Source organism: Pongo pygmaeus, chromosome X, assembly GCF_028885625.2.
Source record: "Pongo pygmaeus isolate AG05252 chromosome X, NHGRI_mPonPyg2-v2.0_pri, whole genome shotgun sequence".
Taxonomy (NCBI): Eukaryota; Metazoa; Chordata; class Mammalia; order Primates; family Hominidae; genus Pongo; species Pongo pygmaeus.
The window spans coordinates 95,825,933-95,852,576 of NC_072396.2; the positions used below are offsets into that span (position 1 = coordinate 95,825,933).

The window sequence follows — 26,644 nt, forward strand, 5'->3', positions numbered from 1 at the left end:
GGCAATGTATTTTTATTAAATTAGACATTTTAGATGGTTTTAAAATTATAACTTGGTAATAATAGCTAACCTGTATATAGTACTTAACTTTGTGCCAGACACCATTCTATTGGCATATATCATCTCACTTAGGTAATATTTTAAATTCTGTTTCTTCAGATTAGGAAACTGAAGTCTAGAGTAGTTAAATGACCTGTTGAAGATGACACAGTTAGTAAGTGGTAAAGCTGGGGTTTAAACACAGTCTGTCTAGCTCGAGTCCATACTCTACACTTTAAGACTATAGTAGTTGTGTTTAAGAGGCTTTAGATCAGGGATCCCCAACTCCCGGGTTGTGGACTGGTACTGCTCAGTGGCCTGTTAGGAACTGGGGCCACACAGCAGGAGGTCAGTGGCGGGCAAAGAAGTGAAGCTTCATCTGTATTTACAACCACTCCCCATGGCTTGCACTACTGCCTGAGCTCCGCCTGCTGTCAGATCAGTGATGGTATTAGATTCACATAGGAGCATAAACCGTATTGTGAACTGTGCATGCGAGGGATCTAGGTTGTGCGTTCCTTGTAATCTAATGCCTGATTATCTGAAGTGGAACAGTTTCATCCCGAAACCTACCTCTGTCCATGGAAAAATAGTCTTCCACAAAACCAGTCCCTGGTGCCACAAAAGCTGAGGACCCCTGCTTTCAATAACAGAATCTTAGGTCTCTATTTTAAATGTCTTTCAGAGGTTAAATCACTTTTACAGCATATAACCAACCCTTGGCAAAAGCAATTGATGTAAGATATCTCTTGCTAACTTTTAAGGCAAATTCAGATGCTCTGTCATTTCACATGGACTCTACAAAAGAACAGCTTCTGGAGATTCTAAATCAAAAGATACAAGTTCTTGAATTAATAAAAATCAAAAACAAATTCATATTTTGTGGACACCAATGTAAAAAACATATACCTACTGTGCTACAAATAATAATTAGTGCACTTCTAGTTATATGAAGGATAGCTGTATGTTAGGCATAATTATGACCTCATTATTGTTTATATTTGAAGATTATATATGATTTCAAGAGATGTGTGTGGGTTCAAGTTGACAAGGGGTGGACGTGTGATGGTTAATATTGAGTGCCAACTTGATTGAAGGATGCAAAGTATTGTTTCTGGGTGTGTCTGTGAGGGTGTTGGCAAAGGAGATTAACATTTGGGTCAGTAGACTGGAAAAGGCAGACCCACCCTCGATCTGGGTGGGCACCATCTAATCAGCTGCCAGTGCAGCTAGAATAAAGCAGGCAGAGGAAGGTAGAGGGACTTGACTTGCTGAGTCTTCCAGCCTTCATCTTTCTCCTGTGCTGGACGCTTCCTGCTCTTGAATATCAGACTCCAAGTTCTTTAGCTTTGGGACTCTTGGACTTACACCAGTGATTTGCCAGAGGTTCCTGGGCCTTGGGCCACAGACTGAAGGCTGCATTGTTGGCTTCCCTACTTTTGAGGTTTTGGAACACGGACTGGCTTCCTTGCTCCTCAGCTTGCAGATGGCCCATCATGAGACTTCACCTTGTGATTGTGTGATTCATGTCTCCTAATAAACTTCCCTTCATATATACATATATACCTTATTAGTTCTGTCTCTTTAGAGAACCCTAACTAATACAGACTCCCATTATCCTAAGTGGATTAATGCAAGAATAGAAAACCAAATACCACAGGTTCTCACTTATAAGTGGGAGCTAAACATTAAGTACACATAGACATAAAGATGGGAACAATAGACACTGGAGACTACTAGTGCAGGGGGCGGGAGCTGAAAAACTACCAATTGAGTACTATGCTCACTAGCTGGGTGAGGGATCATTCATACCCCAAACCTTAGGATCACACAATATTCCCGTGTAACAAACCTGCACATGTACCCCCTGAATCTAAAATAAAATTTGAAATTATCAAAAAAACTCATAATAACAACAATAAAAAGAATAATGGCCTGCCAGAGATGCCCATGCCTTAATCCCTGGGACCTGTGAATATGATGCCTTAGATAGGAAAAGACATGGAAAGTCGCTAATCAAATGATATTGCAGTAAGTATATTATCCTGAATTACCCAAGTGAGTTCAATTTAATCACAAGTCTCCTTAAGTTTGGAAGAGGGAGGCATAACAGGAGATCATAGTGATGGGATGTTAGAAGAACTGACCTGTTCTTATTGGCTTTGAAGATGGAAGAAAAGGGCTGTAATCCAAGGAATGTGAGTAGTTTCTAGAAACTGGAAAGGGATTCTTCCTCAGAAAGAAATATAGGCCTGCCAACACCTCCATTTTAGCCCAGCAAGACCCATTTTGGAACTCTGACCTCCAGCACTATAATAAAGATTTGTATTGTGTTAAGCCACTAGTTTGTGGTAATTTGTCACAATGGCGATAGGAAAGTAATACACGCACACACACACAAACAAAATTTGGCTTTAATTGGAAACATTGTCTTTGTTAAATCAAGCCATATGCATAATTTATCTCTTGGCTAATTTTTGACTTTTAACCTCTTTGAGCTCTCTCATCCTTGCATCTGTCTAGAATCTATTGCTGGCTTTGTTTTTTGTAGGACTTTACTTGGAATTCCAATTTTTCTGATTATAGGGAATAAGAAATTGAGTGCCTTTTGTTTAGCTGGTTTAAACACATTTCTTCCTCCTGGTCTCATCAGTAATTGTGTATGTGTAGTAAGTAAGGCACAAAACTAGTATAGAAACATCTGAATGGCTGCTGGAAATATTTTTTTAAACATGCCACTTAGGGGCTTAAATACTAAGAAACATATTAGTATCCAATTTTCAAGGAAATGGACCATTGAAGCTCAACTCGAAAGCAACATATGGCAGTTTCATCTTCATCATGGTTTGACATGTGTTAAAAAATTTTTGAAAAGAAACTACCAATATTAAGAATCAACTAGGCAAACATTATAAACATAAATACAGATGCTCCTCAACTTACAGTGGGGTTATATTCTGATAAACCTACAGTAAATTAAAAATATTGTACATAAAAAATGTACTTAATACATCTCACCTAACAACACATCATAGATTAACCTAGTCTGCCTTAAACCTGCTCAGAACACTTACATTAGCCCATAGTTCAGCAAAATCATCCAATACAAAGCCTATTTTATTAAAAAAGTTTAATATATCATGTAATCTATTGACTATTGTGCTGAAAAACAGAAAGGTTGTATGGGTACTCAAAGTACGGTTTCTACTGAATGTGTATCAATTTGTACCATTGTAAAGTAAAAAAAAATCCTAAGTTGAACCGTGGTAAGTCAGGGACTGCCTATATTGAAAAGCTGACTTGGGAATAAACTACATTTTCATTGAAATATGAATGTATGAACTAGCAGCCTTTCTCTCCAATTGTTTTTGAACCAAAACAGATTTCCCTATCTCACTAAACTCATTATTTGAGGTCCCTTGTTGCCAGGCACTAGCTGTATAGAACATTGATTTTCAGAGAAAATGCTATGATAATTGAAGAATGTTAAAAAGTAGATAAGTTGTTTCCAAATTTCTCAGTGAATAGTTTACCATTAAATTTGAATTTTATCATCATGGAGGATTTACTCATAGTTAATAATACTATTCCTTTTAAGAAGAAAGACTCTCAAGATTGAGAAACAAAATATAGCTAGAGCTTGTGTGCAATGATTTCAGGCAGTACATGGCTTTAGAAGGTTTGAATTCTAAGTTAGTATGGCAGAGTTATCGCATCATTGACTGATTTTTCCTTTCAATTCAAAGCATGTTGATAGGTTTTCTTTCTTGGTATAGAAGGGAGAGGAATCTCTTGATGACATATTATCTTAGTACTTGGTGCATTTTGAGACACTTAGAAGACTGAGCAAATACTGTATAATCAGGGTTATATAGAAAAACAGAATCAACAGGATGTGTGCATATATACACACACACACGCACACACACACACACACACACATATATATATATAGAAGGAGATTTATTATAAGAAATTAAAGCATAAGATTATGGAGGCTTGGTGAGTCCAAATTCTGCTGTGTGGGTCAGCAGAGTGGAGAACCAAGAGAAACAATGATACTAATAAAATCTGTAGGCCATCTGCTGGAGAATTCCTTCTTGCACAAGAAGGCTGGTATGTTGGTTCTATTCAGGCCTTCAATTGATTGGATGAGGCCCATCCACATCATGGAGGGCAATCTGCTTTACCCAAAGTTCACTGATTTAAACGTTAATCATATGCAAAAACACCCTTCAAGTTGGTGCATAAAATTAACCATCACATGATATTTTAGAAAACATTTCATACCGTTGTAGAGTTATCACTTCTTTTGATAAGGGTGCTATTTTATCCTGGCTTCTATGACTTTATTTTTAAGTATTGTAGATTTTAAAAGCCTATTGTTATATCAGACAGCCAATTGATTGAAACTAAGTAAATACATTTTTCCCAAATATCTGTATATTCCATGTGTAATTCTTATTGTAATAGAATTTTTTGCAAATATTATATTTTTTTATTTGTATATTTTTTTAAATTTTTAGTTCACACATAATTGTACATATTTATGGGGTACATAGTAATGTTGCAATACATATAATGTATAGTGATCAGATCAGGGTCATTAGCATATTTATAATCTCAAGCAGTTATCATTTCTTTGTGTTAGGAACATTTAATATCCTCCTTCTAACTATTTGAAACTATATATTAACTATAGTCATCCTACAATGCTATAGAATACTAGAACTTATTCTTTTTTTATAGCTGTAATTTTGTAACCTTTAACCAACCTCTTCTATCTCCCCTTCCCCTCCACGCTTCCTATCCTCCGGTAGACACTATTCTACTCTCTACTTCGATGAGATCAACTTTTTTAGCTTCTGCATCAAGAATGAAAGCAAGAACTGTTTTGACACAAGGGAAATATAGTTTGTTTAAAGCACACACTATCTAAATAATCTAGATAGATAATGTGCTAAATAATACACTCACATGCACACACACTTGCTTTATGTTTCCTGAATATGGATGTTCCTCAATAGAAGGCAATATTTTTGTGAAATGCTCAGTAAAATAGTGAAAATGTAGTCAATATGATCGCAAGTTTTCATCATCAGCAGTTAGAGAACATGACAAGTTCACCATCTAAGTGTCAAATACTTTTCTAAGTGCTTTACATGGGTTAACTCATTTAATTCTCATAATAACTATATGATATAGATTCCATTATCTTCCCCTTTTCATAAATGAGAAGACTGAGGAACAGAGCATTTAGATGATGTGCTCAAGGTCTCAGAACTAGTGAATGGTAAGGAATCCAGCCTTTTTGCCTTTAGAGACCATGCTCTTGGCAATTAAACTATAAAGCCTTTTAAAGGAGATTTTAAAAAATTCTTATAATGTGACTCAGTTGTAAACAATGTAAGTGATAGAGATTTTAGACTCACAAAGCTAGAAGAGCTTTCATGTCTAAATCTTTCACTTTATCGATGAGGAATCTTAGGAAACCAGAGCAGTAAAATGACTTTCTCTGCTTATGTAATGCATCTTTGATATCTATTATAACTTTTCTGAGAAGTTCCCCCATTGCAGAAGGCTGGTGGCAGATAGGGAAAAAGGGGAAAAAAATCATTCTGAAAGAGGCAATGTAAGAGCTGCAGAATTTGTTTCCAGCTTCTGATCTATTACTTAATGTAGGTATTGGCTTAGACATGAACATGATTAAGCTTCATAATTCACAAGGGTGTGGAGGAGGAAGAATTGTACCCAGGGCCCCATTGTTTACTAGGGGAGTTTTAACATTCGGCCCAGTGTTTAAAGGTAGACTTAGTCTAATTTATAGTCCAAATAAATGTCCAGATAAAAGTACATGTTTTTCTCTGCACCTATTTCTCAGCTTAAAAAAGAGTTGAGACAGACACTTAGCCTGGAAATTAAGCTTCATGGTTTATTTTACTGACTCCCCTTATCTGTACTTACTACCAACAGCATGCTGTGAATATACTCTTGACTGCTGCACTTAGTAACACTTCTCTCACTATGTATATAAAAAAGACCAAACTACTTATTTTGGGGTTTTGTAAAATGAACAACCTAATCAAATGTGGCTCTTGTGGATTTTATTCTTTGCAGGCACCCATAGTAAATGTATAACTTTATATCAAGCTGAGGGTTATCATATAGTCATATATACATTATATAATGAGTGGTGCTTCATATAGAGAAGATGCTAAAAATGCCCTGATTAAATTTATTAGGCATGATGAGATAGAAAAATACTTACTGTAAAACAAGAAACAAACTTGGAGCCTAAAAAATTCAAATATTACTTTGAAAGAAAGGAAATAAGCATTTTATTATATTTACTAAACTTTAAGAGAAGTTTTTTAACAGAAGTTTTTCCAGACAGTACACTTTCAGATACCCTCAAATTACATTTCAACAATTAGTGGTTTGTTGTGTGAGCAAATTTCTTTATAGAGGGAAATTAATGGCTGGTATATCCTAGCTAGGGATGTAAATGTCATGGGTAAGTGTTCACAATGGAAAATACATGCCCTGAAAATGATACAGATGGATTTTGATTTATTTTCAAGTGTTGTGATCTGATATAATATCCTTCTAATTCACATTATAAAGCATATTTTCAATGTATGATATTCACTGCTCTGGAATATCATAGAATTAATCAAACGCTGTGCATAGATAAAGGAAACAAATGAATTACATAAGCTTGTGAACAAAGATCAAGTAGGAGCAAATGAATCAAATCCTTAGGTGTCGTGTGTATATATAAACATTTGTTTTCGTGTAGGTAATCCCCTATATATAGATGTCTTAGGAGCTTTGTAGAAGTGTTTCTACAATACTTTAGAGACCTTAACAACTGTGACATGAATCTGATAAAATGGTGCCTAGCTTAGATGATAATAAAAACAGATTGTTTTTTATGAATTATAAAGTGAAGTAATAAATTTAAAGTCTGATAAATATCAATCCTATTTATCTTTTTTTCTAAAAAGTGAAATAATCTGCTATTCATATGTCTAGCAAAATTATTTCAACCATTTTGATCATTACTGTGGATTATTTAGTTTATATTTAGTTATAATTAACATATTATATTTACAGTCTACCTGATAGTCACATATACAGAGAGTCTAATGAGTAAGTAAAAGAGTAAACAAGGTTTGCTGAGTTCTTACTATGTGCCAGGTGCTAGTCGGAGCCCTTGAACATAACACAAGAGCCCTATGAAATACTTACATTTCTTTGTATCTGTTATTCAGGTAAGGAAATCAAAGCCCAGAAATGCTAAGTAAATTGCCAAGGTCACCAACCTAGGAAGTAATGGAGCTAGGATTCAGGCCCAGGCAGTCTAGCTCCAGGAATTTTGTTTTAACTATCATTACTGATTATCATGGCCATGTTGATTAGCAAAGCAGTAGCATTCTTACCAATACACTTATGAAAGATTGAGACATGCTATTAAAAGCAGTAATCTCAGGGAAATAATAAAATTAACTTCGTAGCAGATAAAATGCAAAGGAAGTGAAACAAGAATTAGCAAGTATAATGACTCCATTGTTCAATGAGATTCCAGCAGTCTTTAAGAAAAAAATATACAGTAAAGATTTAGTCAACTCTAGACAGTTTGACTCTCAGAAATTTGGTGAGTTTTTAGAACTACTTGACCTCTATCAGTGTTATGCAAATATATGACGTGTTGGTGATTCTGTGTTCTTCAGATAGTAGGCAGGCTCATAAAAAGCTTCTATTGAGGAGAGTAGTGGAGTGATTTACTTAAAAAGAGGAGGCCTAAAATGACAGAAAGCAAATTGAAATCCATAAAGTAGTAAGAAACTACTTAACTATTATATAATTAGTGTTAGCATATACACACGATCTCTCAGAATAAATTCAGGAACAGAAAGATAATAAAGAGAAATAAGCCCTAATAACAGAAATTTTGTAAGGCTCAAAGACTCATTAAAAGGTGTTAGATCTAGCCCAAATGTCCATAGATAGTTCTAAAACGCAGACTATTCACTGGACTAAAATGATAGAAAAAAATTGGTAGTAATAGGTAGAAATCTATTTTAAATATAAAAGACTACCAAAACTTGGAAGCATACCTGATAGTGGTGGTAAAATGCTGTGCGTGTGTGTCTGTGTGCATGTGAGAAATATTAGTAAAAGAATAAAAGAAAAGGAAATCATCTCTCCTAAGACACTATGGAGAGATATATGGTATATAATTCTGTAAAGTAACAGATAAACCATGGCAGGAAGGGAAGATTTTTGGCAGAAAAGAGAAAGAGCAAAAAAAAAAAAAAAAAAAAAAAAAAAAAAAAAAGAGGTCCTCTCCAAATATATATATATACACATATATACACATATATACACATACATGTACATATATACATACTATGTATTATTTTTGTTTCTTTCTCAGAAAAAAAAACTTTGGGGTACAACTTGTGACCATCAAAAGTGAGAAGTAGGGGATTAGCCCTTAGCTAGCAAATACAACAGAGCTGGCAGCCCTGTCACAAGCAGTAGCACATTTAGGACTTAGTTTTCCATATAATTCCCAATACAATGACAACTGTTGTGTTTACTTGGAAGTAGATTTGATGGCTTAATTTGGCCCTTGATGCTGGAACCAGACAACATGGTAAATAAGCTTTGAAAGTAGCCTAGTGTCAGAGTTGGTCATTAGAGTGGTTCATTCAATATGGTTATGGTGTTCAGACTTGAAATCTAAGCATAAAACATATATGTAGATGGGAAAATTCTCTAGCCACTCCTATGGTTAGTTTTAATAGATTAGATTTCTAAACATGTAAGATTTAAAAGCATGTGTAATCTTGGAATATTTCAAAACACCGTTCAGGAAAGGGAGATGAGGTGAACTTTGTTTTGGGAAATTCATTACAGATGGTTTTGCTTTTTCATTTTTCTTTTCTTTTTCAATAAGCTTTAGTGGTGTGTGTGTGTGTGTTGTGTGTGTGTGTGTGTATATGATCATTAATTTTGAAATAACTGTCAACATTAGTTGGCTTGAAAGAAAACCTTTTTGAAAGTTTTTAGCTTGTTCCAATTTACTTTTATATAATAAGGGGCAGTAAAACTATTTGCATGTTGGGCTGGCAGAAAAATAAATTATGAAAGGAAAATTAATTATGTTGAAAATAATCTGCTAATGTATTATGAGTAATTAGTATTAACCTATGAGTGAAGTTTACACTGACAGATTTTATTTCATTAGAAGACAGCATTTTCTAATAAAATGAAATGAGCCATCTTATGAAGCAGGGAGATTTCCAGCACTAAAATTGAAAAAGCAAAGGATATGTGGACACTGACAGACTGCTCTACTGAAGGGCTTCAGGTGAAGGTTACACTATGTGAATTCTAAGTCCACTTCTACCTCTGTGTTTTATAATTTTAGGACTTATTTAAAAACTTCTAGATAAAAAGAAACACAGTATTTTAGATGTGCATTTTCTGGTCTTTTGTCAGGAGTTGAGTTCAGAAAAATGATTAAGGTAATATTTTTTGGCTGATGAATGCAATTTAATCCTATAAAGAAGTCATATTTTAAGCAGTCAAACATTCTCTACTCAATAGAAAAATACATCATTATACTTATATATATTTTTTCATCAACTTTTATTTTACATTCCAGGGTACATGTGCAGGATGTGCAGTTTTGTTACATAGGTAAATATGGGCCATGGTGGTTTGCTGCACAGATCAACTCGTTACCTAGGTATGAAGCCCAGGATCCATTAGCTATTCTTCCTGATGCTCTCCCTCACCCCACCCTCTCCCAAGAGGCCTCAGTGTGTGTTGTTCCCCGCTCCATGTATCCATGTGTTCTCATCGTTCAGCTCCCACTATAAGTGAGAACATGCAGTGTTTGATTTTCTGTTCCTGTATTAGTTTGCAGAGGATAACGGCTTCCAGCTCCATCCATGTCCCTGCAAAGGATGTGATGTCATTTTTTTTAATGGCTGCATAGTATTCCATGAATGCACTATTATATCTTTTGATGGTCTGTTCTTGACCAAAGCTGAGCCATAGCTGTGGAACATTGTGTATGATTATGTGTATATGTTATTTCAAAAAAGGAAAAGACAAAAATGTCATGCCCCTTTTTGAGTTTTGGAAAGAGAAATGGTGAGAAAGAAACGGGGAGAGAGGGAAAAGAGGTAGGAGGTGAGACAGGGGGAGAAGTTTGGAAGAAAAAGGGAGTGAAAATAGGAAGAGAGTACAGTAAAGATAAAGTGGAGAAACATGGGAAGAGGGAAAGGGGAGCAAGAGAAGGAAAATTCAAAAGAGATACCGAGAGAGAGAAAATGTGTTAAAGATGAAGAGAGGCAAACAGAGTCAGTAGTAGCAAGAGAGAAAAGGGGAGAAATGGAGGAAGAGAGCAGAGAGAACAAGAGAAGAGAGGGAAGAGAGGTATGGAGAAGTGGGCATGGTGTATGTGTCTGCATTGTGTGAGTGTGTGTGTGTGTGTGTGTGTGTGTGTGTGCGTGCCTGAGAAAGATATGGAGGGAGAGAGCAAATTTCTAGACTTAACTGTGTACTGAAACATACTCATCCAGTACCTACTTAATAATCTAAAAACATTTTCATTAACATCTTACAATCATCCTATGTTAAATTCATGAATACGTTACAAGTAGCATTTCCAATAAGAAGTGGAGATTACTGGCACTCTTGCTCCCACCCTTTTTACCCACAAATCTTAAAGGCATTTAAGTCTCTGGAATTACCCACCTTTAGTTAATTTTGATTCCTTTACCTTTGAATGAAAAATTTATCTTTTATGACCAAATACTGAAATGATGCATTTACTGAAGACGTCATGAAAAAAAATGTAGCATGAAAAACATTTAACTTCTTGACTTCCTAAGTACCACTATTTGGATTATAAAAATATTTTAAGATAATCAAGGTGAGTCTATTTTGAAAATCTCTAACTAGTAAAAGCAGACCTATGTCTTGCAAAGCTTTTGCTACTTCCTAATGCCTCATTTGTGCCAGTTGAAAAACTGCAGTAATTAACAGGCCAAGCTGCATTCAGAAGATTCAGACACAGCCAGAGAAAATTGTCTCCTCCTTTGCTACTATCAGCCTCAGGAGAGAGAATGGGTTACTCATGGACCAGATCATCTTAAAGAAGAAGCAGTGAAATACCTTAGTAAAATATTAGAAGCTGTTTTGATGTACAATATTACTTTACATTAGTTAATTTTTGTTGTCAGATAGGCAACTCAAATACCTACAATGCATTTTTTCAACCTTCAAACACAATTTAGCACAGTTCTCTATGCAAATATTTGAAGATATTTCCACCCATGATGAATTTTAAAGAAAATTTATTTTACTAAGGAAAAGGAGCTCAGCTTTTATGGAAAGATAACATTAATGTTTGCTATAATCCTGACATATTTTGATGCATTTTTATCACAATATTCGCTAGTTTCTTTGTTTGTTGACAAAAATCCATGCATATTTATGAACTGCTTAGGTAGTAAGCAGTTATTTCTAAATTTGTCAGTGAATAACTACTGCTAAATCGGAAAGTTGGTGTGAAGAAATGAATATTTTAGGTGTCAGACATGCCTAAGCAAATTTCATTTTGTTTGCAATTAGTATTTAATTCTTATCCTCAAAAATTTTCTAGTAAAAAAAGTAATAACAATCATAATGTGAACAATTAACAAAAATCACGTAAAATAGGGTTTCTAAATGGAGACATTCTTAATGTCCCTTTCGTTGAATGTGTTGACTGTCTCTAAAGAGAAAGGGTGATAACAAAGTTGTGGTTAAGGATATGTCTCCATCCAAACAAAATGTTTTAAGTCTGTTAATTAGGACAATAATAAAACTAACATCACAGATGCATTCTTTTCTTAAAACATAGCTAAATATTTCACCTCAGCTATTGAAATCTTTATTTCCTTTAAAAATGGGCTTTGTCTTTGTCTTTCTTTTAGCTGTTCCCCTTGTTAATTGTCCCTAACCATGGGAATGTTATTGTAGAAGAATTTCACGGCCGAAGCTGTAGGAATCATTGATTAGTGGCATTCAAATTTTACCAGCACTAGGAGAAAGCTTAGTTCCTTTAGGCTTGGGTTGGAATAGCACCCATAATTAAAGATGTCTGTCAACCCTTGTTATGCTTCTAGTCTTACCATTTTTTTTCCCCCTAAAGATAATTTGCTCTTTTGAAAGAATAGCTTTTTCTTGAGACTTATAGGTCACTCTTTGTTTCTTGCTAAAATTGGAAATTCTTGGCACAACACTCCACTGTTAGCTAGATTTTTTTTCTGACTGTAGTGAGGTTTAAAGACATTAGTTCTGGGATACTTTCTGTTTGTCTCTCTTTAGGATACTCTAAAACAGACTAGGGACACCTGATCCAGTTCTTCAAAACTATATGGAAATAGTTTAAATTAGATTTTAAGTCAATATATGATTTTAAAATTCTACTTTGGAGTGCCTTAATTCAATTAATTATTTACCCAAAATGCTACTAACTTTACTGGAACCATCAAATTGTTGTTCTTCATATACATTATATGGCAGCAATTCCAACTGAAGCCGTCTTCACTGTTTTTCCTCAATGAAGACCTTTTGTTATTCTTCACTGAATTAAAGAAAGCTTGAGTTTTGTCTTTTCCTGCCTGACAGTCCTAGATAAATTATAGAAATTAGACAGGAACCCCACTGTAGATATGTTACTGAGTTTAAACTGAAATAACTCTGTATCTAAAATAAATCACCCAAAGCTGAACAGAAAAGTTATTGGGCAATTAGAAGAACATTTAATTGTATAAGATGAAACTCAGCAAGCTGTAAGGCAATGTAATTAAATAGACACAGCTTAATGAAGATAAGGAATTTGAAAGGGAAATAAGTATTTTTCAATGTATGCTAATTCAGGTAGAAAATACCTCAGCAAGATGTGTTATCCCAATTATATGTCAAGCTTAGGAAATTCAAGTTTTAAAAAAAGCATTGTTTAAAAAGGAAATATGCAAGTGAGGAACAATATTGGAACATATTTTCAGTTTTTCATGGCTATAGAGATAACAAATGTCTTACTAGAGAAGACCCAGTACAACATGAAGACCCAGTTTTCATGGACAGCTAAATTATTTTCTTATAATTTGTAATTTTATACAATTTCTTGCACTTATATTTCCCAGCTTCTTATTGTCATTTATCTTAAAGATAAATTATTTTTCCTAAGGAACATTCATTCCTGAATTTGTGTGTTATTTCATATTATCAGTGAGTTGCAACTAATTTAACGATACACTTTTAAATCTCCATAGTGACTCAGTGCTGAGAATCTCTACTAAACCTTGTCACACTTTTTGTTACTGTCCATTTTTTTAGAGAAGCAGAGGTTTTTTAAACCAAAAAGTTCCTGAGACAAGTCTCAATCAATTTAGAAAGTTTATTTTGCCGAGGTTAAGGCGGCCCCAATGACATAGCCTCAGGAGGTCCTGATGCCATGTGCCAAGGTGGTTGGGTACAGCTTGATTTTATACATTTCAGGGAGACATAATACATCAATCAACGCATGTAAGATTTACATTGGTTCAATCTGGAAGGGTAGGAAAACTCAAAGCAGGGGCTTCCAGGCCATAGGTAGATTCAAACATATACTGATTGGCAATTAGTTGAAAGAGTTATTATCTATAGAAAGGAAAGTCTAGGTTATTATAAGCGCTTGTGGGGACCTAGGATTTCTCATGCAGATGAAGCCTCCAAGTAGCAGACTTTAGAGAGAATAGACTGTTAATGTTTCTTACCAGACTTAATGTATTGATGTTAATGTTGGGAGGGTATAATGAAGCATGTCCGACACCCACTTCCCATAATGGGTTGAACCAGTCTTTCATGTTAAATTTTAGAGGGCTCTGGCTGAGGAGGGAGCCCATTCAGATGGTTGCAGAGGGCTTTAAATTTTATTTTTGGTTTATAGTTTCTTTGTCCTATCCAGGTACTTTATGATCTTCAAGTTATGTACAATCCAGAGGGGGTGGGATGTTTCAGCACAATGGGATTTATTGGGGCAATATTTATCCTTAGTACCCCTCAATTAATAGTGCCTAAAGAATTAGAAAGCGAGGGAGGAGCCAAGATGGCCGAATAGGAACAGCTCCGGTCTACAGCTCCCAGCGCGAGCGACGCAGAAGACGGGTGATTTCTGCATTTCCATCTGAGGTACCGTGTTCATCTCACTAGGGAGTGCCAGACAGTGGGTGCAGGTCAGTGGGTGAGTGCACCGTGCGCCAGCCGAAGCAGGGGCGAGGCATTGCCTCACTCGGGAAGCGCAAGGGGTCAGGGAGTTCCCCTTCCAGGGGTGACAGACGGCACCTGGAAAATCGGGCCACTCCCACCCGAATACTGTGCTTTTCCGACGGGCTTAGGAAACGGTGCCCCAGGAGAGTATAGCCCGCACCTGGCTCAGAGGGTCCTACACCCACGGAGTCTCCCTGATTGCTAGCACAGCAGTCTGAGATCAAACAGCAAGTCGGCAGCGAGGCTGGGGGAGGGGCGCCCGCCATTGCCCAGGCTCGCTTACGTAAACAAAGCAGCCTGGAAGCTTGAACTGGGTGGAGCCCACCACAGCTCAAGGAGGCCTGCCTGCCTCTGTAGGCTCCACCTCTGGGGGCAGGACACAGACAAACAAAAAGACAGCAGTAACCTCTGCAGACTTAAATGTCCCTGTCTGACAGCTGTGAGGAGAGCAGTGGTTCTCCCAGCACGCAGCTGGAGATCTGAGAACGGGCTGACTGCCTCCTCAAGTGGGTCCCTGACCCCTGACCCCCAAGCAGCCTAACTGGGAGGCACCCCCCAGCAGGGGCAGACTGACACCTCACACGGCCGGCCAGGTACTCCAACAGACCTGCAGCTGAGGGTTCTGTCTGTTAGAAGGAAAACTAACAGAAAGGACATCCACACCAAAAACCCATCTGTACATCACCATCATCAAAGACCAAAAGTAGATAAAACCACAAAGATGGGGAAAAAACAGAGCAGAAAAACTGGAAACTCTAAAAAGCAGAGTACCTCTCCTCCTCCAAAGGAATGCAGTTCCTCACCAGCAACAGAACAAAGCTGGACGGAGAATGACTTTGACGAGCTGAGAGAAGAAGGCTTCAGACGATCAAATTACTCCGAGCTACGGGAGGATATTCAAACCAAAGGCAAAGAAGTTGAAAACTTTGAAAAAAATTTAGAAGAATGTATAACTAGAATAACCGATACAGAGAAGTGCTTAAAGGAGCTGATGGAGCTGAAAACCAAGGCTCGAGAACTACGTGAAGAATGCAGAAGCCTCAGGAGCCGATGTGATCAAATGGAAGAAAGGGTATCAGCCCTGGAAGATGAAATGAATGAAATGAAGCAAGAAGGGAAGTTTAGAGAAAAAAGAATAAAAAGAAATGAGCAAAGCCTCCAAGAAATGTGGGACTATGTGAAAAGACCAAATCTACGTCTGATTGGTGTACCTGAAAGTGACGGGGAGAATGGAAACAAGTTGGAAAACACTCTGCAGGGTATTATCCAGGAGAACTTCCCCAATCTAGCAAGGCAGGCCAACATTCAGATTCAGGAAATACAGAGAACGCCACAAAGATACTCCTCGAGAAGAGCAACTCCAAGACACATAATTGTCAGATTCACCAAAGTTGAAATGAAGGAAAAAATGTTAAGGGCAGCCAGAGAGAAAGGTCGGGTTACCATCAAAGGGAAGCCCATCAGACTAACAGCGGATCTCTCAGCAGAAACCCTACAAGCCAGAAGAGAGTGGGGGCCAATATTCAACATTCTTAAAGAAAAGAATTTTCAACCCAGAATTTCATATCCTACCAAACTAAGCTTCATAAGTGAAGGAGAAATAAAATACTTTACAGACAAGCAAATGCTGAGAGATTTTGTCACCACCAGGCCTGCCCTAAAAGAGCTCCTGAAGGAAGCGCTAAACATGGAAAGGCACAACCGGTACCAGCCACTGCAAAATCATACCGAAATGTAAAGAACATCGAGACTAGGAAGAGACTGCATCAACTAACGAGCAAAATATCCAGCTAACATCATAATGACAGGATCAAATTCACACATAACAATATTAACTTTAAATGTAAATGGACTAAATGCTCCAATTAAAAGACACAGACTGGCAAACTGGATAAAGACTCAAGACCCATCAGTGTGCTGTATTCAGGAAACCCATCTCATGTGCAGAGACACACATAGGCTCAAAATAAAAGGATGGAGGAAGATCTACCAAGCAAATGGAAAACAAAAAAAGGCAGGGGTTGCAATCCTAGTCTCTGATAAAACAGACTTTAAACCAACAAAGATCAAAAGAGACAAAGAAGGCCATTACATAATGGTAAAGGGATTAATTCAACAAGAAGAGCTAACTATCCTAAATATATATGCACCCAATACAGGAGCACCCAGATTCATAAAGCAAGTCCTGAGTGACCTCCAAAGAGACTTAGACTCCCACACATTAATAATGGGAGACTTTAACACCCCACTATCAACATTAGACAGATCAACGAGACAGAAAGTCAACAAGGATACCCAGGAATTGAACTCAGCTCTGCACCAAGCAGACCTAATAGACATCTACAGAACTCTCCACCCCAAATCAACAGAATATACATTTTTTTCAGCACCACACCACACCTATTCCAAAATTGACCATATACTTGGAAGTAAAGCTCTCCTCAATAAATGTAAAAGAACGGAAATTGTAACAAACTGTCTCTCAGATCACAGTGCAATCAAGCTAGAACTCAGGATTAAGAATCTCACTCAAAACCGCTCAACTACGTGGAAACTGAACAACCTGCTCCTGAATGACTACTGGGTACATAACGAAATGAAGGCAAAAATAAAGATGTTCTTTGAAACCAACGAGAACCAAGACACAACATACCAGAATCTCTGGGATGCATTCAAAGCAGTGTGTAGAGGGAAATTTATAGCACTAAATGCCCACAAGAGAAAGCAGGAAAGATCTAAAATTGACACCCTAACATCACAATTAAAAGAACTAGAAAAGCAAGAGCAAACACATTCAAAAGCTAGCAGAAGGCAAGAAATAACTAAAATCAGAGCAGAACTGAAGGAAATAGAGACACAAAAAACCCTTCAAAAAATAAATGAATCCAGGAGCTGGTTTTTTGAAAGGATCAACAAAATTGATAGACCGCTAGCAAGATTAATAAAGAAAAAAAGAGAGAAGAATCAAATAGATGCAATAAAAAATGATAAAGGGGATATCACCACCGATCCCACAGAAATACAAACTACCATCAGAGAATATTACAAACACCTCTATGCAAATAAACTAGAAAATCTAGAAGAAATGGATAAATTCCTCAACACATACACCCTCCCAAGACTAAACCAGGAAGAAGTTGAATCTCTGAATAGACCAATAACAGGAGCTGAAATTGTGGCAATAATCAATAGCTTACCAACCAAAAAAAGTCCAGGTCCAGATGGATTCACAGCCGAATTCTACCAGAGGTACAAGGAGGAGCTGGTACCATTCCTTCTGAAACTATTCCAATCAATAGAAAAAGAGGGAATCCTCCCTAACTCATTTTATGAGGCCAGCATCATCCTGATACCAAAGCCTGGCAGAGACACAACAAAAAAAGAGAATTTTAGACCAATATCCTTGATGAACATTGATGCAAAAATCCTCAATAAAATACTGGCAAACAGAATCCAGCAGCACATCAAAAAGCTTATCCACCATGATCAAGTGGGCTTCATCCCTGGGATGCAAGGCTGGTTCAATATATGCAAATCAATAAATGTAATCCAGCATATAAACAGAACGAAAGACAAAAACCACATGATTATCTCAATAGATGCAGAAAAGGCCTTTGACAAAATTCAACAACCCTTCATGCTAAAAACTCTCAATAAATTAGGAATTGATGGGACGTATCTCAAAATAATAAGAGCTATTTATGACAAACCCACAGCCAATATCATACTGAATGGGCAAAAACTGGAAGCATTCCCTTTGAAAACTGAAACAAGACAGGGATGCCCTCTCTCACCACTTCTATTCAACATAGTGTTGGAAGTTCTGGCCAGGGCAATTAGGCAGGAGAAGGAAATCAAGGGTATTCAATTAGGAAAAGAGGAAGTCAAATTGTCCCTGTTTGCAGATGACATGATAGTATATCTAGAAAACCTCATTGTCTCAGCCCAAAATCTCCTTAAGCTGATAAGCAACTTCAGCAAAGTCTCAGGATACAAAATCAATGTGCAAAAATCACAAGCATTCTTATACATCAATAACAGACAAACAGAGAGCCAAATCATGAGTGAACTCCCATTCACAATTGCTTCAAAGAGAATAAAATACCTAGGAATCCAACTTAAAGGGATGTGAAAGACCTCTTCAAGGAGAACTACAAACCACTGCTCAAGGAAATAAAAGAGGATACAAACAAATGGAAGAACATTCCATGCTCATGGGTAGGAAGAATCAATATCATGAAAATGGCCATCCTTCCCAAGGTAATTTACAGATTCAATGCCATCCCCATCAAGCTACCAATGACTTTCTTCACAGAATTGGAAAAAACTACTTTAAAGTTCATATGGAACCAAAAAAGAGCCCGCATCACCAAGTCAATCCTAAGCCAAAAGAACAAAGCTGGAGGCATCACACTACCTGACTTCAAACTATACTACAAGGCTACAGTAACCAAAACAGCATGGTGCTGGTACCAAAACAGAGATATAGATCAATGGAACAGAACAGAGCTGTCAGAAATAATGCCACGTATCTACAAGTATCTGATCTTTGACAAACCTGACAAAAACAAGAAATGGGGAAAGGATTCCCTATTGAATAAATGGTGCTGGGAAAACTGGCTAGCCATATGTAGAAAGCTGAAACTGGATCCCTTCCTTACACCTTATACAAAAATCAATTCAAGATGGATTAAAGACTTAAATGTTAGACCTAAAACCATAAAAACCCTAGAAGAAAACCTAGGCATTACCATTCAGGACATAGGCATGGGCAAGGACTTCATGTCTAAAACACCAAAAGCAATGGCAACAAAAGCCAAAATTGACAAATGGGATCTAATTAAACTCAAGAGCTTCTGCACAGCAAAGGAAACTACCATCAGAGTGAACAGGCAACCTACAAAATGGGAGAAAATTTTCGCAACCTACTCATCTGACAAAGGGCTAATATCCAGAATCTACAATGAACTCCAACAAATTTACAAGAAAAAAACAAACAACCCCATCAAAAAGTGGGCGAAGGACATGAACAGACACTTCTCAAAAGAAGACATTTATGCAGCCAAAAAACACATGAAAAAATGCTCACCATCACTGGCCATCAGAGAAATGCAAATCAAAACCACAATGAGATACCATCTCACACCAGTTAGAATGGCAATCATTAAAAAGTCAGGAAACAACAGGTGCTGGAGAGGATGTGGAGAAATAGGAACACTTTTCCACTGTTGGTGGGACTGTAAACTAGTTCAACCCTTGTGGAAGTCAGTGTGGCGATTCCTCAGGGATCTAGAACTAGAAATTCCATTCGACCCAGCCATCCCATTACTGGGTATATACCCAAAGGACTATAAATCATGTGGCTATAAAGACACATGCACACGTATGTTTATTGCGGCATTATTCACAATAGCAAAGACTTGGAACCAACCCAAATGTCCAACAATGATAGACTGGATTAAGAAAATGTGGCACATATACACCATGGAATACTATGCAGCCATAAAAAATGATGAGTTCACGTCCTTTGTAGGGACATGGATGAAATTGGAAATCATCATTCTCAGTAAACTATCGCAAGAACAAAAAACCAAACACCGCATATTCTCACTCATAGGTGGGAATTGAACAATGAGAACACATGGACACAGGAAGGGGAACATCACACTCTGGGGACTGGGTGGGGGGAGGGGGGAGGGATAGCATTGGGAGATATACCTAATGCTAGATGACGAGTTGGTGGGTGCAGCGCACCAGCATGGCACATGTATACATATGTAACTTACCTGCACATTGCACACATGTACCCTAAAACCTAAACTATAATAATAATAATAATAATAATAATAATAAAAGAAAAAAAAAAAAAGAAAAAAAAGAATTAGAAAGCAGTGACCATAGAGTTAAATTGTAATTGGCAGTTCTGTGAGATGAAAATTTGATTTGCCTAAGTAATTTTAACCTTCTTAACATTTAGCTAATGTATATACCAAAAGATACATGTTTGACCACTTGTAATTATCTCAAACCCTTACAACTTATAATCGTATTTTCATTCTTGACTTGCTCCTCTCTGAAACATATAGTTAGCTCTTTTTTGAAATCAAAACATTTAATATAATATATATATAATATAGTATAATATAATATGTATTATATAATATAGTATAATATAGTTGGGAATGGTTCCTTGCCTAAAATAATTTTTATCGTTTGTTATTAACTTGAAGGTAATATTTGAAGGTGTTTATTTGTTTTTGTTTTTTGAGAGTCCTGAAAGGAATGATTTAAGTTTAGCTATAGGCAAAATGTTTATATGATTTTAGCATGAAGCCATACATGAATAAAGTTTATTTCTTATCTGCATCGATGTTATTAAGGAAATGATCATAATTGAATGGGCTTAACACTTTACCTTTTCATTTTTAAGAATATTGAATGAGGATGCTTATTACCTTCTCATTTTATTAGATTTACTATTAATTTATTAATTTTAAATATATATAATTGTAATTATTCATATAATGATTTAAGTAGTTTAATTCAAAGTTACAACTGGCAAAGGAATCCCTTTTATGAAACTATAATCACCTTTAAGATTCTGGATTGATATGCTAGATACTTGATTAGGTAATTGCCACTTAATAGGAATCTATTTTCCTAAAACTTTATACAGATTTTGTGAGTGAGGAGAGGTTTAGACTCTGACTTTTTTCATTCAACTGCCATATATATAATGAGAAGGAGGACAATAGTCTGAGCACTTTTTCTACGTCTATAGCTCAATATACATGACTTTTTCTTTTGAATAATAGTACACATCAGTACTATGCTGTTACAGTTTTGGGAATCTAGTCGAATTTACACAATTTTTTCTTACCTAATATATGGAACTATTTGCTTTGCTTTTGCTTATGTTTTCTAAAATAAGCCTATCTAAAGAGTAAAATCAGAGTAATTTCCCATTGCATCAAACACAGGGACAAATATTAAATGCCCAAAGTTTATTCTTTATGAAAAAAAGTAAAATATAAAGTTCAAATAAATGCAACAAAATGTAGACGGTCTGCATGTTGGCTGCTTGTGAAATGATTGCTACCAGTTTTACTAATTCATTTCTTCCAAATTCATGTGAATCTAAAAAAACTAATATAAGAAAATATATTTGGAAACTGTGTTTTTTTCAATAATTTATTCTGATATGCAGAGCTTTTACTGTATGGATAGGAAGAGTGATTAGATTTATTAACTAGGTCTCATTAATTCAAAACATCATTACACTGTTTCTCTCTGTCTTTAGTGACTGTATAAGATCTTCCTTTATTCATTGTATAATTTCAACATCTGGTACAGTTTCAGTAGTTTTTTTCTCTTTTTTCTCAAATTTTAAAAATTAAGCTTAATTTCTTCATGCAAATATGACTTTAATATCTCATACAATTGAATTAAATTCACTATGTATGCCTATTTGTCTAATTAGATCAATAAAGTCGCCATTAATTTTAGATTGTCCATCTGATATTATGCAATTCTTCTCGCATTGAGAAAATTATCACTAGAATATTTCATAACAAAACAATACTGGTTCTTTTAAAAATGTGTGAGCTTCTATTTTGCATATACTTTCATACCATCTTTCCAAAAGAAAGGTAATAGCCATGAATAAATATTGTCTTGAATCTAAAGTTGTTACAACTTCCCTTTAATATCTGAAGATTGGAAGAATCAAAGTAGCCTGACACTTCTAAGTCAGAACATAAGTGTTTTCACAAGATGCACCCTCAGAAGCATATTTGTGCTTTTAAAAACTACTTGAACATTTTTGCATCTGTCCAAGATTGAATAAGAGGGACTAGATTTATCCTGCTTCTGAAACAACTAAAAGAGAGAGAAAATATATGAAATGACATCTGTCAAATTATGGACCTCAGGCAAAAAAGGGCAGTGATCCCTGACAGACAGGAAACAAGTGAAGTAAACCTAAAATTTCCACAGCTCACAATCTTGAGGGAGTTGCCAGAACACAATGCAGAGAAAGATAATCCAGGTGGAGCCTGAATAACTTCCTGAGTTAAGGAGACAGAGATGGTTAGAATTTCTGGAGCAAAGTACTGAAGATAAAAGAGCTAGACGGAGAGAATACCCTGGAGATCAGCACAGGGTCTCCCTTGGGTATTCATCAGCTTGCTGATCAGTGTATTTGTGAGGGAACCATCTGAAGTCAGTGTGAAAAGGCCATCCAGTAGTATTATAGAATAGTGCCTGGTTCTTATACATGGCTAGAAATAGTGCCTGCTTCTACTAGTCAAACTGGAAAAAAAATTATGTTTCTAAGGCATTGAACATAGTACTCCAAGAGGTCTTTCTCAGTAGCGGAAGATAATTAGCCCCTAGATGAAGCATAACTCTGCATCTACTAACAAATAACAAAAAGAAGGCCTGAAAGTATCAAACTTTTGAAGTAACTTAAATTCATCTCAGATAAAATCGTGATCATATTTATAAAAATAGAAAAATATCTGGAAGCCAACACAGTGAAATTCACAATGAATGACATAGAAGCAAAGATTAGTGAACATACTAATAAGCAGGGAATCATAAGCTATAATGAGTAGAATAATCAACAGAAACTGAGAGCTGACACAAATATTAGGATTAGCATATAATAGCATCTTAAAATGTTATTGTAGTTGTGTTTTCTATGTTCAAAATGTTGAGTAGAGATACATAAGATATTAAAAAGACTCAAATCAAACTTCCAGAAATGCCAGCCAAAATGTATGAGAAGTAAAAATGCACAGGATAGAATTAATGTTAGAGTAGACATGGAAGAAGAAAAGATTAGTGAATATGAAGACATAGCAATACAAACTATTCCAAATGAAATACAGAATAATGACTTTTTAAAATGACAACAAAAGTAACTGAGCTCTGGGACAATTTCAAGTAGCTTTATTTATGTGGAACTAGAGTCTAAGAAGGAGAGGAGGTGTGAGACAGGCAGAAAAAAATATTTGAGTTAATAATGGCAAAAATTTTCCAAATTTAATGACAACTGAACTCACCAAGTCAAGAAGGTTAATGAATCCAAGCACAAGAAACATGAAGAAAACTGCACCCATTACAGCTCATAATAATCGGATTGCTCAAACTCAATGATAAAGAAAAAAAAATGTAAAGCAGCCAGAGAAACAAGACACACTATGTAGAGAGAAACAAAGATTACAGCAGAATTATTGTCTGAAACAATGCAAGTAAAAAGACAGTGGAGAGCTGTCTTTAAAGTGCTGAAAGAAAAAAAAAAGTCTACCTAGAATTTTATATACAATGAAAATATCTTCCAAAACTGAGGGCAAAATAAAGATATTTCCAACATACAAAAGTTGAAAGAATTTATCAACAGCCCACAGAAATGCTGACGTCCATCAGGCAGGGAAAAATAAAACACCAGATGGAAATGTGGACATACAAAAACAAAGAATAACACTACAAATGATCATTACAGGGTAAATATACAAGATAGTTTTTGTATCATTAAACTCTCTGATATAGTTTGGATGTGTGCCCTGCCCAAATCTAATACTGAAATATAATTCCCAGTGTTGGAGGTGGGCCTGGAGGGAGGTGATTGGATCATGGGAGTGGATTTCTCATGAGTGGTTTACCACCATCCCCCTTGTTATTGTCCTTGTGATAATGAGTGAGTTCTCATTAGATCTGATCATTTAAAAGTATGCAGCACTTCCCCCGTCCCTCTCTTGCTCCTTCTTCAACTTCCACCATGATTGTAAGCCTCCAGAGGCCTCCCCCAGAGCAGATGCTGATGTTATACTTCCTGTACAGCCTGCAGAACCATAAGCCAATTAAAGATCTTTTCTTTTAAATTACCCAGTCTCAGGTATTTATAGTAACGCAAGAACAGCCTTAACACACTGTATTATAAAATAACTTGGCTATTTATAAAACATTAATGACAATATATTGGAGTTTATAACATATATAAGTAAAATGTATTTCGATAATAGCATAAAAGGTTGGAAGAGGAGATATAGAAGTGTGTGTGTGTGCATGGGTGGACACGCGAATGTATATACACACAGGCACACAAACATATACATGTATTATTTTTGAAAACAGGGTCTCACTCTGTTGCCTAGTCTGGAGTGCCATGGCTGAGTTATGGCTCACTGCAGCCTCACCCTCCTGAGATCAAATGATCTCCTGGCTCAGACTCCTAAGTAACTAGTACTAAGGGTTACCACACATGGCTAATAGAATTTTTTTTTTTTTTTGTAGAGATAAGGTCTCATTATGTTGCCCAGGTTGGTCTCAAACTCCTGAATTCAAGTGATACTCTTGCCTCAGCCTCCCAAAGTGTTGGAATTATAGGTGTGAGCCACTGCGCCTGGTCAGAAGTATATTATTGCAAGGTTTTATAATATACATGATGTAGGATAATATAGTCTGAAGGCAGTCTGTGATAAGTTAAAGATATATACTATTAGTAGTAAAGCAACCGCTAAAATGAAACAGTTGTATCTAAAAAGACAACAGAAATAAAATTTGATTATAAAAAATATTCAATCTACTGTAGTCACTAATAACTTAATTGTGCATTTTAAAATAACTTAAGGAGTATAACTGGATTGTTTGTAATTCAAAGGATAAATGCTCAAGGGGATGGATACTCCACCTTCAGAAAAGAAGGCAGAGAAAGAAGGAAACAGAAAAGACATAGGACAAATAAAAAAAAAATAGCAAAATGATCGACTTAATCTTAAACAACCAGTAACACCTTTAAATATAAACAGTCTAAACACCTCAATTAAAATGCAGATTATCAGGTTTGATAAATATAGACAAGACTTTAATGTAGGCTCTCTACAAAAATGCACTTTAATTATAAAAACACATCTTAAATTATACATTATGCAAACAATAGTCAAAAGAAGTTGAAATGGCTATTTAATATCAGAAAAATAGATTTCAGAGTAAATAATACTAATAGAGATCAAGCAAGATAGTTCATAATGTTAAAGGCATGCATTCATCAAGAGGATATACTTATTATTCAGGTTCGTGCAACTAATAAAAGAACCTTAAAATACATGAAGTAAAGACTGGTAAAACTGCAGGGAAAAGTAGAAGGATTAACAATTTTGGTTGGGAATTTCAATATTCTTTCATTAACCGATTCAACAAGTTTTGTGATCAGAGAGGACATAATAGACTGGATTGCCACTATCAACGAACTTGACCTAATTGACATTTATTGAACATTCCACTCAATGATAGCCGAATACGTTCTTTTCAAGTGCACATAGAGAATCTACTAAGATACACTCCATTCTGGACTATAAAATGTTTCAATAAATTTAAAAGAATTCAAGTTATAGAAAGTATGTTCAGTAACCTCAACGGAATTCAACTGTATATCAATAAGGGAAATATACCTGGAAACAACTCCAAATAATTAAAAACTAAATAACACATTTTTAAATAAATGATTGGTACCAAAATAAAACATTTTGAACTGAATGGAAATGGAAAAATCAATTTGTCAGAATTTCCGTGATGCTACTAAAGCAGGAAATAGGGGGAAATTTATAGTGCTTTTATTAGAAGCAATGACCTCAGTCTTAATTTATTAGAAAAGAAAAAAAAAAGAAAAGAATCAAGGACCTCAGGCTTAATATTAAGCAACTGGAAGAAGAAGAACAAGTTAAACACAAAGGAATCACACACAAAAACAATAGCGCTCAAAGCCAAAACCAGTGAAATTATAAACAGGAAAAGCAAGAGAAAATCAGTCAACCCAAAGGTTCATTGTCTTTGAAAAAATCAGTAAAATTATAACTGATAAATCTCTAGCCAGACATAAAAAGAGAAGATGCAACTTTGTAATATCAACAATGAGAGAAGTGACATCCCCACAGATTAGAAAGACATTGAAAGAAGAAAGATGAAATATTTTGAACAACCTCACGCATATAAATTTGACAACTTTGATGAAATATACAAGTTATTCGAAAAATGCAAACAACCAAAGTTCACTAAAGGAGAAATAGATAAGCTGATTAGTCCTATATCTATTAAGGAAATGGAATTCCTTGTTTAAAACATTCCCACAAAGGAGACGGCAAGCCCACATGGCTTCACCTGTCAATTCTACTAAGTGTTTAAAGGAAATATAACACTAATTCCATAAAAAGTTTTTCTGACAGTTAAAGTGGAGAGAATACTTCCCAATTCCTTCTATCAGGCCAGCATTGCCCTGATAAAGAAA

The 26,644-nt window shown here is 35.8% G+C and overlaps 1 protein-coding gene across 2 annotated transcripts in view; it reads left to right on the forward strand.

Moving 5' to 3' along the window:
* Positions 1–26,644, forward strand: part of PCDH11X (protocadherin 11 X-linked) — an 837,092-nt gene that overhangs the window by 138,052 nt on the left and 672,396 nt on the right. The window lies entirely within an intron of this gene.